The sequence below is a fragment of the Brachyistius frenatus genome, unplaced genomic scaffold, assembly GCF_029030835.1.
Source record: "Brachyistius frenatus isolate BFR_SWC_R1_liver_20210118 unplaced genomic scaffold, ASM2903083v1 Contig_43, whole genome shotgun sequence".
NCBI lineage: Eukaryota > Metazoa > Chordata > Actinopteri > Embiotocidae > Brachyistius > Brachyistius frenatus.
The window spans coordinates 66004-79869 of NW_027210642.1; positions in this window are offsets into that span (position 1 = coordinate 66004).

Consider the following 13866-nt stretch of genomic DNA (forward strand, 5'->3'; position numbering starts at 1 on the left):
GGCAGATGGGCAGCTACCCACACACACACACACACACACACACACACACACACACACACACACACACACACACACACACACACACACACACACACACACACACACACACACACACACACACACACACACACACACACACACACACACACAAACACCACTAAATAATGTTCTTTTATATCTGTTGAAAGCATTCTCTGTCATCTGTGTCCTTTAACTCAACCACATCACAGTCTCCAGCTCTCTCCTGTTTTTCTCTTCTCTTCTCTTCTCTTCTCTTCTCTTCTCTTCTCTTCTCTTCTCTTCTCTTCTCTTCTCTTCTCTTCTCTTCTCTTCTCTTCTCTTCTCTTCTCTTCTCTTCTCTTCTCTTCTCTTCTCTTCTCTTCTCTTCTCTTCTCTCCTCTCCTCTCCTCTCCTCTCCTCTCCTCTCCTCTCCTCTCCTCTCCTCTCCTCTCTTTCAAACCCTGTGTTGTGGCTTCTCTGTTTCTGCTGAATAAAACACAGACAAGGAGAGAGACGCAGAGAGAAGGAGAGAGATGAAGAGGAATATAGACAGCTAACAGACAGAGAGACTGAGAAAGAAAAAAGAGAGCTGTGGATGGAGTGAGACGAATAGACAATAAAGAACAGACTAGAAGAAGAGAGTCCAGACTTCTTCAGTCTCTTGCTTTGATGCAGTAAAATAAAAAATAAAAATCTCAGTATACTTTTTCTTTGCCACCCAGAATGACACAGCCCAGCCTGCTGTTCTTTGTCACCAAACATGCCTCAAACGTCAACGTCGTAAGTTTCACTTTCCAGAAGTGTGTTTTCTGCAGTGAAATATGCTATCTACGAATTTGTACGTAAACCAAATATTTCAGGAGAGCTTTTTGTAAAGCCGCATAACGACATGGCGCACACAAAATGTTTCTCTGCAGTTTTCAGACCTGCTGCTGTCAACGTGCATATTTTTTATTATTATTATTATTATTTTATTTTTTGTTGTTGTTTAAACTCGACTGCACCAACTGCTTCACATGAGAAGCAGCTGAGCAGAGTTGCGACGTGCTGCTCGCCCACGGTGCGCTCTCCTACGGAGGTCCTCCTCACTTTGTTGTCCTCGCAGCAGGCACCTGCATTCCTTGCATAGCTGTCTCAAAAGTTTCAAGAGCAGCTCACCATCTCTCTCTCTGCCTCTCTCTCTCTCTGCTCAGACCTCCGCTGCCTTGTTGCCTAGAGATGAAAAGGAGCGAGAACGGGGGGGGGGGGGGGACGACAACGCAGGGAGAGGAAGAGGGGGGCCTTACCAGAGGAGGATGAAAGAGGAGAGAGATCAGAGGGGAGGACGGGCCAGCAGGGGAGCGATGAAGTTTGTTTGGGATACTTTGGATTTTTTTTTTTTTTTATGGCTATTGTGTGGTGCCAATGTCCTTCTCTTTACTCGCTGGCTTTACTGGTCCCAAACATTAAAAAAAGGAAAAACACGGTTTGGATTTCTGTTGATGGTCACGTCGGTGCGGTCGGTGTTGGATAACGTCGACGGGCCTGATCAATAAGCAGCAGTGTCCCAAAGGAAAGGAAATACCTCCGCGTAAACAGTCCTATTCTCGCCCTTGGTCGAGCTCATTAGGGCGCCAGAGGTCACCAAGGAAAGGACAAAATCCGAAGTCCGTGAACGTCAAGGCACCCAATGGAAAGGCGTCGCAATCGCTGACCTCGAGTCCGTGAAGAAGGAACACATCCAAAAGACGTGAAACCATCTGGACAATGTAGGAAAAGGAAGACACGAGGCAGCTTGAGAAGAATTTGAAAAGAAAATCTCGTTCTTTACAAACTGAGAAAACGGGTTGATAAACAGCGAGTTCAATACGCGACCGCCCAGCCCTACACCTACTGACACCGAGCATGGCCAGATCTTTCGCTGCTAGTGTATTTTTTTTATTTTTTTATTTATTTATTTATTTTTACTGCCAGGCAGCAGGAGGAGAGTCATGATGTAAAACATACGTGTTCTGCTGGCCCGCAGCAGTGGAGGGGGAGTTGTTGTGAAAGCCTGTCATTTAGAAAACAAATCCATAACAAACTTCTAAAACTCGTGTACCATGGTTACAACACACACACACACACACACACACACACACACACACACACACACACACACACACACACACACACACACACACACACACACACACGTCTGTTTACCCCTTCATTCCATCTCAACCCGTGTGTGTGTGTGTGTGTGTGTGTGTGTGTGTGTGTGTGTGTGTGTGTGTGTGTGTGTGTGTGTGTGTGTGTGTGTGTGTGTGTGTGTGTGTGTGTGTGTGATGAGAGAGAGAGAGACGCAGATTTTCCTTTTGGAATCCCAACATTCCCGTTTCCTCCTCGCCGCTCTTTGTGCAGCCATCCTGACGTATTTATCTTCCCCTCCTATCCCAAACATGGGAGCGCTCCCCGCGGCTCTGATCTCGCCTGCCGCCCTGATGTGTGCACAGACCGACCCCCCCCCCCCCCATGAATCCTGTTTCTCTCTCCTCCTCCTCCTCATTGAACCTCGACCCTCTTCTGCATCTTTGTTTTCCTGCTCTTTCTTGCGCTCCGAGAGACGCTTCGGGCCCAGTGAGGAGCTTCGGTTAAACGTCCTGCGCCCTCCGCGACGTCATCAGCTGTTGTTCTCCGTCGCTGCGCCTGAGGTTGGCCTTTGAAGCCGACGGCTGCTCCAGAAGATGCGTCTGAATGGCTTTTGCCCTCTCTTTCATTCGCCCACTTTCATCCCTCTGCGCAGCAGCAGACATCAAGAAAGATTCCTAACAAGCATGCCATTTAGACAGTGATGTCATCGCCTTGAGGACGATGTGTTATGTCTGAGGCCGTGCCGCACCGGAGGGGAGAAAGCACAGGATTTAGACGTGGTCAAATCCGCCTGCAGCATCCAAAACATAATGACAGACAGTTATATATCAGACTGCTTGGTTCTGCTTTTTTTTTTTTTAGTTTCACTGCGGAGTAGTGCGGTGGAGAGATCTCTGCTCTTAACATGACAAAGCTACGACACTCTTCAAAAAAAAAATAACACTGTTTGGGCTGATGAGGTCATCGTCAAACCCGCAGATAAAAGCAAAAAAAAAAACACGGCATGCCGCTATGACTGGAGCACTTTTAAAGTAACTTTAAAGAAACACCGTGGTTTTCAGCACGGTAGCCGCCCATGTCCAGATCCAAGTCCTTGATAGAGGGCCGGCTGGATCACAGCGTGCCCACCCTGAATAAAGCCTCTATTGTTGGCTGCAGGTGCGTGTTTGTGCATATCAGTGGTACTTGGCAGAGGAGAAGGGAGCAAAGCGAGGAAGGTAAGCGAACACCTCCAGTCAGCATGTGCAGGTGAGGGGTCAAGAGGGCAGCTACGGCTGGTTAGAAAAAAGTATTCAGAGAGCAACTAGAGATGGGGAGAAGAGATAGTTACAGGCACGCATGTTGCCGATATGTAAAGGTGGTAAAAGATTTAACGACGATGAAAGAATGGAGGAAACAAACTGCAGGAAAGCATGATGTGGTGCGTGTTGGGTTATTGATTTTTATGACGGTGTCGGCCTGGGATAGCTGGAGAAAAAAAAAAAAGCAATTAAATTGATCATTTAGATGAACAGACAACAGTTAAGACAGATTATCAAAAAAAAAAAAAAATCAAATCAAGGTAAATCCAGAAGTAAACTCATATGTTGGCAATAATCTGTAAAGAAATCTGTGCGTGCACAACTACTGCAAGTGTGATGAGACAAATTTGAACCAGGAAGTCAAACTGCAAACTGATGTTTCAAAGAGATGGTCGTCTTACCTGAAGATTTGTGTAAAGTCTCTCTCTTAACATGCGGGTGCTATGTAGTGACATAAGCTTACAACAGACAAAAACAAGACCCGAGTACTTTTCCACAAAAAAGGTTCCTTTAAACTCTTCGAGTCTGCAGGTCTTTTGTAAGATAATGATCTGAAAGAACAGATTCGGTAATAAAAAAAGAAAAAAAAAGAAAAAGAAAAAGGAACTCATTAGAAAAATACTTATTATCAGATCTTAGATGGTAGCGGGGCAAAAAAAAAAAAAAAAAAAAAAAAAGTACAAACACTGACAAGTGAGAGGAATGCAACTGTTCCAGTTAGTGGCAGAGCAGCAGAGGGAAATGCAGGACAGGGCATCACATTTGCAGGCATACCTACGATCTGCCTTTAAAAACTACCATCCCGGCCTCTGCTGCAGGAACAAGGGCTCCCCTGCTGCTGCTGCTGCTGCTGCTGCTGCATGTGCCCGACTCCACCTACAGGAAGCAGAAACACTTTGCCCTCTTAGCCCGCATGCTTTACCCACGACTCCCTCTCCCTGGACCGCAAACAGCCGCACCTCCAGTCGCCGATCAGTCAAGCGCCTGAAGTTTTCCGGACAGCGCCACCCTCCCCTCTCTGGAGGGGATGAGGCGGCCCGCAGGTTGGGAGACGGACCATCTGGTGTCCCGACGCGGACAACATGCGGCGGACATGGCTGTGGGGTGAACGCAGCCATGTCGCGTCGTTCGCTCTGCTGGGAGGGTGATAAATATTGGCTGCCGTCCCGCCAGGACACTGGGTCGAGCAGAAAACATCACAACGGGACGATCCCACCCCAAACATGAACTCGTTAATCACTGCCGTCCGGCAGGAAGCCGAGATCGATCTGGACTGAAACCGACACTTGACATCAACTTTATTGCACTCATTGACACGACACATTACATTAACGTGAAATCTATAATCTTGTATTGCGCATCTGTAAACTCATTACATCGGTCATCTATCTATGTCAAACACCTTTAAAACCAAGACATGATGTCTGTGTGTGAATTCCTGCATCGTACATGCAGCTCCTACCTTCGGACCGCCTCGCATGCACTGTCGGGTCCGGTACCTGAAAACAGGTTGCAGGAAAAAGAAAAGATTTTAAAGATGAAGAGGATATGTTTACAATCCTGTGGAAAGAAATGAGGGCCAAATATCTCTGTGTAAGCTACACCAAAATGTGTGCTGCTGAAACTTGGTATGGGCTGGCCCATAATAGGAGGAGGCGGTGGTGGTGGTGGTGGTGGGAGGAGAAGCGAGAGGGGAGGGGGGGTGGGGGGGACTAATTTGAGAAGATGAGAGGTGACAGTTATCCTATCTGGTCAAACAGGTCTGACACTGCTGCACACACCGGCACTCAAATACACAGACGTTGTTATGCAGACACACGCGAGCGCGCGCACACGGGTAATTAAAGTGTTGGGTGACAGAGTGTCGCTTCCCGTGGCATCTCAAAGCTGGAGCCGCCAGTGGACGCTCTCTGGTTTTGCTTCTGAGTTTTCCAGTCAGAGTGTCTGGTTCGCTGACTGGCTGGATGACTGACAGCTTAACTAAATGTTTGTCCGGCTGCCTGACTGATCAGCCGACTGACTGAGGAGCTGGCTGGCTTTTCTTTCGGCCCGTTTCTGTATTCGACTCTTTATTCCTTTGGCTTAGTGTCTTTCTGGGTCATTTCTCTGACCATTGATATTCACATACATCCACTTGACCTCTATCAACAATTTAGAAAGTCGAAGGTTTCCTCAAAGACTTCGGAATTTGTATATATCTTTTTTTTTTTTTTTTTTTTTTTTTTATAAAGGTGGAAGTTGTGCCAATCCCCAACCTGAGCCAAGCCCTCGAGCCAGTGTGTTCTCACATTTCAGCCACCAGGAATGGGCAAAGGTGAGACAAGAGGTAGATTCACTACAAAGAGTTGTGTGTGTGTGTGTGTGTGTGTGTGTGTGTGTGTGTGTGTGTGTGTGTGTGTGTGCGCGCGCGCGCACATTTGTGTGTGTTCAATTTGTAATCTAACCCTGCCAGATAGCTCCGGGGAGAAGGACATTCTCTGTTGTTGTTTCCCCTTCTCCACATTCCTGCCTCCCCTTGACGTGTGGCACCAGAAAAGGTGAAGGAGGAGGAGAAGGGGGAGGAGGAGGAGGAGGAGAGAGGAGGAGGGAGAGAGAGGGGGGGGATGTAACAGATTGTTTCATGCCAAACTTATTGCCTCGGTGCTCCCTCCCAGTAACTAATCACATTCATTCCAGCAGGCACCTGCTCTCATCAAGTCTGAAAAAAACACACAAAGTTGCATGTGTGTGCGCACACACACACACACACACACACACACACACACACGGTTGGTCTGCACTGTCTCTTCCGAGCCGCCCCCCAAACCACACCGGCTCTGCTGTCAGGACTCCGAGCGAACAAGAGTCGGCCCCGCTCTGAAGCGAGTGCAACACTCTATTTTTGAGTACAGTGGATGATGATGAGGCCACACAGAAGCTTTGTGCCAAGTGTTCAGGGCTGGGGGAAGCTAAGAATATACAAAATAAAAGCAGAGCGTGACAGCAGGAAAAGAAGGTACGCGCTGGTATTGTTTGGAGTCGAGCCTACTGTGTGTGCAGCGGATTCAGAAGTTTGTTACAAAGAGCAATGCAACTCTGCTCCTGAGGGATGCTCTGCATCAGCCCGCCTGCACTGAATTCTAATATCAGCCACTTAAAGTATGTAAATACACAACATATAACTGCAAACAGTATTCAAACCATGTGCCGTGTAAAACTGTGCAGATAGCGTGTAGCTGATGTGTGCAGATATGCGAAATAACGTCAGTGTTTCTCCTCGCAGTATCTTCATAACCCGGGTCGTATCCAGGATTTCAAATACACTGCTGCAAGTAAACAATGGAGTCCGGATCCCCTCAGTGCAGTTCACACCCACACAAACGTCAATACAACTTTACCATGTCGTTTTACCATCACATTATGTTTAATTTCCCTAAAAAATGACATTCATAACGGACAAACCCGCAGAGCAGAATTTATGTGCAGTGCAAACATTCACTGCCCCAAAAAAAAAAAAAAGGAAGTACCGCATCTTTTACATTTGTGCCGAAGACATCCGAAAGTAATTCACAAGGAAAGCGGATTTTGTTTTTTTCTCGTGAAAAGCAGGAGAAAGTCGTGTCATCGCGTGACCGCTTGTGTTTTTCTTGTGGCCCCTCGTGTGGCTCCTGACCCACAGGTTTGAGAACCACTGCATTTATGGAACAAAAGAGCAAGTGAGGATGTGAAGGTGGTGGGGGGAGGTTGACCTTCGCGAGGTAGACCGGAGCGTCTCTCCGTCATTTATGACCACGACCTTCTTCCAACTTCAGCCAGAACACAGTTCAGTTTGTTTAAAATGTTGCATCAGACGCTAAAAAATACACTAATTAACTGTGATTTTAGGTTTTGCAGAATCCCGTCCAACATCATCAGACAGAAACCCTATTCGATAATTACAGGGAACTATTCGGCTGTTATGTAAAGGCTGTCAATGGCTGTTCATACGTGTTGTGGACTTATGATATGATAGTTTCACCCGGCATGGTTTTGCCCGGCACTTTGTTTTTGTTTATCTTAGGAGCTCCACGCAAAGCCTTTCGACGGCTGGCGTCGTCTTTGCGCGACGTCTGCCGTTTTGTACCGTCGCGTTTAACCCCACGGAGCCAGATGCGTTGACCGGAGCCCGGTAAAAGCGAGTTCTTCTCCTCCTCCTTTTCGCTGCTCAACGGCAGCTGGCAAACAGCTTTTAAGGCGCATAACCGCCCCCCTCCGGTGGCATTGACGCATTTCAACCGGGCGCCGACGAAAACGAGACGATGGTCGCGTTGCATGAGGCAATCATCTGAAACAAACCGTTTTCATACCAAAAACGAAGCTCTCTTGCGGCGGCTATTTTCTTCCACCCGGCATTAAAGTGAGACGCTCCGCTGAATGCTAAACATTCATGCGAGTGTTGTTGTTCAGACGAGACCTCAGCATGCGTCTCGCGCACGCGCACGCGCACACAGCATCATCATCACAGCATCATCATCACAGCGGCATCATCATCACAGCTCTCGCCCAGCCTTCCATCTGGGGATTAGGCAAGCTTTGTTAACATGATGTCAAGCAAACTTCAAAATAGACCCCCATCTCAATCCTCTGCTCTTAACCACCCCCCCCCCCCACACACACACACACACACACACACACACACACACACACACACACACACACACACACACACACACACACACACACACACACACACACTCTTCTTGTTCTCTCTTTAAAGCGTCATTGTTTTACTGTCAGGGGGAAAAAAATGTGATCAGAAGCTCACGAGATCGTGGCAAAGAAGCATTCTCTCTCACACACACACACACACACACACACACACACACACACACACACACACACACACACACACACACACACACACACACGCGCGCGCGCGTGAATCTCCTCACTCACACGTTGCATTCAAGCGAAAGTAATCAAGTCACACACATTAGACTGCGTGCGAGATCGAACTCGATGCTCATCTGAGGCCACTCCAGACGTGGGAGGATGTAATAATTGTACTTTTAAGTTTGCGTGTGCGTGCGGTGCACTTTTTACGTGGACTCTCCGGTGTTAGCTAATTAAAGCAGAAGCTGATGGAGGGGGTCCGCAGACCTGCGCGACGCGTCCCTGGCACGATTGATTGCGACTGTCGGGGCTCTCAGTCGGGTGCCTCCCCGCGTCGGGCCCCGAATAAAGGATTACACAGGCCCTTGGTAACCTTGGCTGGCTTTGTGCGCCTGGGTCCCGCATCAAAGACCCAACAGGAGACATTAGCATTTTTAATCAGCAGGCCGGCCCCGTGCTGGCACAGGATGTCGGATCACTTTCATCAGAACAACACAGAGAGCGGGATGGCGGGAGGGTGGCGCTAATAGAGACGAGAGCAAGACGCTACGTACACGCATGCGGCCAGACGCGCGGACCCATAAATGTATACCTTCACCGCGTGTCACAACGCGCACACACAGCAGCGGCGGCGTCTTTCTTTCTCTTCATCACACAATCTCCTTTTTCAAAAGAGACGAATATGGCTACAGAGCTTCACATCTCTCTAGGACGGTGCTTCCCCTCCACCCCCACCCCCCCTCCCACCCTCTGCTCCTTGGACCCACGCTATTAAAGTGTCTTCTAGCAGACGTAGAGGCTGGATGAGGCCAATTTTGTTTCGGAAAGTGCTCCATTTTCAGTTAAACGGAGACCTCTGAATGGCCTTCAGAAAACTTCTGATATAAAGAGGGTGAGGTTGTCTGATCTGTACGCACTTAATTCTGTAACCCACTTCTTTTTTTTTCCTTTTTCTGTTTTTTTTTAAGTGGTGGAGGCATCCAAAACAAACACATGCCTCTCCATTCTTTGTGCACAATTAGTATGAAGCAAGCAGGAGTTTAAAGACAAATCCCAGCAGAAAAAAAACAGAGTCAAAGAAGAAACAGACTAAGAAGGAACAAAGGGCCAAGTCACCTTGAGTGGAGGATACGTGTTCAAAACCTATCCTGAACACACCGAAACAACCCTGAAACATATCCAACTTTGTGCCTTACTGTATTTGTCCGCTTGCTCATGACATGAGCAGCAGAACCTACAAGAGATAATTCACGATTCAAAATAAATGCGTGCTTCTGACCTTTTCTGTCTGAATATTGAGAAAGCAGCAACGGGGGCAGACGTATGCCATTTGCGCCGTCTGACAAGCCCATTAATTCTTCATCACAGGAAAAAGCCTCTTTACTGGCAGCTGTTGTTTCAACACAATGCCAAGAGGAGCCAGAGGACGTGGAGAAGAAGAAAGGATTGAAGTGAAACATCAGCAGACCCAGCACTGACAATAATGGCAATAGCTACGAGGAAACAGGAAGTCGAATATAAATGAGAGGAATCGGAGATCAAATTCAAATCCAGTCAGGTAACATCATCAGTCCATCGGACTTTGATGTCTCTTTTTCTGGCTCTCTGTGCCGCGCTATCATCACAGATTCCTTGCGAGCACACGGCGGATTGGAATAAACCCTAAACTGCAGAAACAGTTGATCCAATGTCTGAGATGCAAATTCACCACAACAGAGTGGATAGCGGCTAAATCTCTGCCCGTGAATGGCCCGGCGAGAGACTTCCAAGACTTAATATCCCTTTAGAAGTCTATTATCTCTCCCCGGCAACTTGCATCTCGACAAAACACACAGCCCCGAACACACAGAGCTTTAAAGTGAACCGCAATCCCCGCATCTGGCACTTTTAAATAAGTAAAAGCTTATCAACAGCTCGGTGAAGTAAAACAAAGAAGACTGTTTATGTGTGTCTTTATGTGCTTGTTCTTCTTTTCATTTTTTTTTTCATTTTTTTTTTTATTTTTGGTCTATCTTCCACCCACATACACACTCCTCCCCCCCCCCCCCTCCCAGTTTTTCCCCTTTGAGGATGACGTTTAGATATGGACATCGTTTGATGTGGAGTCATCAAAGCAGAGATCGGGGCGTGACAGGAGCGTCTCCCGAATGTTTCCCTTGCTCTCCCGCTGTCAGCCGAGCGGACACGCAGTCAGGAGCCCGGGAGGTGACCACTGGAAACTTTTTACTTGATCAGCCGATAGGCGCGCGGGCCCCTTCACCAGCTTAGTTCAAAACAGGAATCAAGGATATGGACAGAGCAGGATGCATATGCAGAGAAAGGTTCCCGGTTGGGCTCCACTCCGTGCGTGGAACATGCAGGTGCAAAGGACATGTCGTGGGTGTCGTGTGTGTCATGTGTGTGTGTGTGTGTGTGTGTGTGTGTGTGTTTGGTGGTCTTTTCGCAACATCTGCACTGGACTGCACCGTCTCCCAAGAGAAGATAGAGGGAGATGAAATGAGAACAAACAAGTGCAGGAGAAGAGAGGGAGCTCTCAGCAGTGTCCCGCCTGTTGGACTTTAAAGAGCAGGAAAGAGACTGCTCGGCCTTTCTTGCCTGCCAGCTCCCAGCAGATAAGCGGTGACGTTACCAAAAGGAACGCGAGGGACAGAAATAGAGAGCAAAGTAAACCGACAAGCCTCTGCAAGATGACAAGAGAAACTCCTGCTCATTAATCTGTCAAAGCTTGATAATTATCAGCGATGTTTGTGTTAAATCAAAGATGCTGCGAGGAGATTATCCTAAACCTTTGAAGCTAGGTTTCAACGTAGTAAATAATGGGGTTGATTTTTGGAGCCAATTTTTTTCTTTCCCCTCCCGACAATCGTGCGGCGTTCCCGATATCTGCCCAAGTGACCCCGTAACGCGAGAAGTTTATAGACATAATCTTGACTTTATTAACTGGACCCGAGTCTCCCTCGTTGGATCTATCCCGTCTGATATTTACAACTTCAAAATCCTGTAGTATAAAAGGAACAGCGAAGGAGTATTTATCAAAAAAAAAAAAAAAAAAAAAAAAAAAAAAAAAAAAAAAAAAAAAAAAAAAAAAAAAAAAAAAAAAAAAAAAAAAAAAAAAAAAAAAAAAAAAAAAAAAAAAAAAAAAAAAAAAAAAAAAAAAAAAAAAAAAAAAAAAAAAAAAAAAAAAAAAAAAAAAAAAAAAAAAAAAAAAAAAAAAAAAAAAAAAAAAAAAAAAAAAAAAAAAAAAAAAAAAAAAAAAAAAAAAAAAAAAAAAAAAAAAAAAAAAAAAAAAAAAAAAAAAAAAAAAAAAAAAAAAAAAAAAAAAAAAAAAAAAAAAAAAAAAAAAAAAAAAAAAAAAAAAAAAAAAAAAAAAAAAAAAAAAAAAAAAAAAAAAAAAAAAAAAAAAAAAAAAAAAAAAAAAAAAAAAAAAAAAAAAAAAAAAAAAAAAAAAAAAAAAAAAAAAAAAAAAAAAAAGAAACCCACAACTTCCAATGAAAGCGAGCTGACTGGGAAGCGTCACCAACCTTTGTACAAATGCAGAGCACATTAACATCAATATGAATCGACATCTCCATGGCAGTAGAAGGTCAAAGAATATAGTTTCTTTTGCTCTGAAGTCACGCTTAATCACGCGAGATTCTGCAGAGATTCTCTGGACTCACGATATAAACGTAAACGCCAAAGTGTTTGGTTCTGCTTCTGAACTGAATCATCTGGTCCGCGTGTCCTTATTATTAAAATATACAATGTATTGTAGCCATATTATGTAGAAAAGGAAAAAAAAAAAAAGATTTGTAAGAATTTTTTTATTTTGCATTTATAGAATAAAGTTGAAATGTGGAGAATTAAGTTGAAATGTCAACAATGGAGTTGAAATCACAAACCGTGCAGGTGTATCCGCCGACAGGCCGCTATCTGTCTATTTCGGGTTTTGCAAGAATGTGGCCACCTCTTCCAAGTTTGTACTTTCCCTTCTGAACGGATGCAATTTTCAGTGCACCCAAAAAAAAAAAAAAATCAAAAAGCAGAGTCCCAATACTTATTACTATGTCGAAAAATGACGTCTTTCCTACGAAAACTGATTGTGAAGCACCCTTTCAACTACAGAAGGCATTTCTGCAAGAAGTAGCCTACGCACTTTAAAAAAAAAAAAAAGAAGCTAGTTGTTAGATTCGTTGTTGAAATGTAGACTTCATTCTTTCCATTTCCACTTCACGCTAAAAAAAATACTTAATATGGCCCTTTGTACTCCGTCGTAGTCATTAAGTCTGTAGTCTTCCACACTTTTAAAACCTGACATTTTCTACTTATCCCTAAACACAAAATGCAGTTGAGGGGAATGGGAATGTCAAAGTGACGGACAAATAAAATGTTTGACCTGTAGGTGTCACTGCACTAAAAGGCAGGTGATCATCAAAGATATGAAAATGTATCATGAGGGGAGCATGAATGTTCCGTACAGCTCATGTTATTTCCCCTTGGGGATTAATAAAACAACTGTCTATCTATCTATCTATCTATCTATCTATCTATCTATCTATCTTATTAATCCAATAGGTGTCGATGCATTTCACAAAAAGCCAGAAATGATGAGACGGTTGGGGGGGGGGGTGGGGGGAATCGGCTTTAATAAAGTGCCTATCTTCTATTTTGGAGGTTGTTTACTAGATACCAAACATTAGATCGACTCTCTCTCTCTGAGGGGGAAAAAAAAAGCTGAGCTGAGTGACATCATGTTCGGGCCAGTTGTCTGTTTTTCGCCACATCAAAGGCGAATCCCGGCTTTTATAAACAGAGCCGCACGCCTTCGCCCACTGCTATGTAGTTAATGTGGCCGGTGTGATGGTTTGTAGCAGTAGCATCAGCGACAGTGTGGCAGGCAGCGAAACGGCAACTTTTAGCCGGCTGAGCTAAAGTGGTGGAATGACTGCAGAGTCTACAGCTGCAGTTCAAAGCCTATCAGCGATTGAATCTTAACAAGAATGGGGGAAAAAGGCCCCTGTGCATAGGGAGAGAGGGCAGAGCCTGGCTTAGATCTTCAACCTCTGCGCACACGCACGCGCACACACACGCACACACGCACACACACGGCTTAGGCAAACACATACACTGACATCAAAACACAAACATTAAAGGGCACACAGACAATCACATCAAGACACACAGCAAGAACCACGAGAGTGCTGACACACAAACATACATAAAGCAAACAAGCTCATGCACACACGTCAAGAAATCGCTAAACTCGCACGCACACACACACACACACACACACACACACACACGCACGCGCACACGCCGTGAGTCTTGTGTCCCTGGCTGGCCAGCTGTGGGAGGTCACACAGACATGACAGTTCTGCTATCAGGCCAGCATTAAGGCCTGCCGCTTTAAACACAGCCTTTTGAAGTCACACCAAAGTCAGACACTAGGATCTCTCATCTCCCATCTCCCTTTTAACACTGCAGTGCCGACATTTCATTCTGCCCTCCTTTTCATGCTCCCAGCTTTGAATTCTGCCTTTTAAAAGACTAATTTTAACTTCTTCAAGGCTGGAAAAACAGGCAGAGGCGTGTCGTTAAAGATTCCTCCGCCTGACGTGCCTCT